We start from the raw sequence: 335 nt of genomic DNA, 5'->3' as shown, positions 1-335 counted from the left end.
GTGGAAAACACCCTCTTCATCTCCTGGGTCATGTGACCATCTGCCACATGTGCTCTGATTGGTCGATCCCACTTACAGAAAAAAAATAAAAAGTCAAATAAAACAAAAACATGTACTTAATAGCTGAGCATCCCCCATCATGCACCAGGGCTCGTCATCAATGGCATGTGATGATGGTGACGACGATGATGATGAATCCTTTTTATTCTAATTTTTATTTTTTATTTTTTATTTTTTTGTCCTGCTATTGCATCGTTGCCATGGCGACGGGGCCGCTCCTCCACTCCCACGCTTCATAACCCCCCCCACCACCACCACCACCACCTCGCTCCCCC

This window comes from Micropterus dolomieu, linkage group LG23 (assembly GCF_021292245.1).
Source record: "Micropterus dolomieu isolate WLL.071019.BEF.003 ecotype Adirondacks linkage group LG23, ASM2129224v1, whole genome shotgun sequence".
NCBI classification, from domain to species: Eukaryota; Metazoa; Chordata; class Actinopteri; order Centrarchiformes; family Centrarchidae; genus Micropterus; species Micropterus dolomieu.
Note: the sequence above shows the minus strand (reverse complement) of the source record.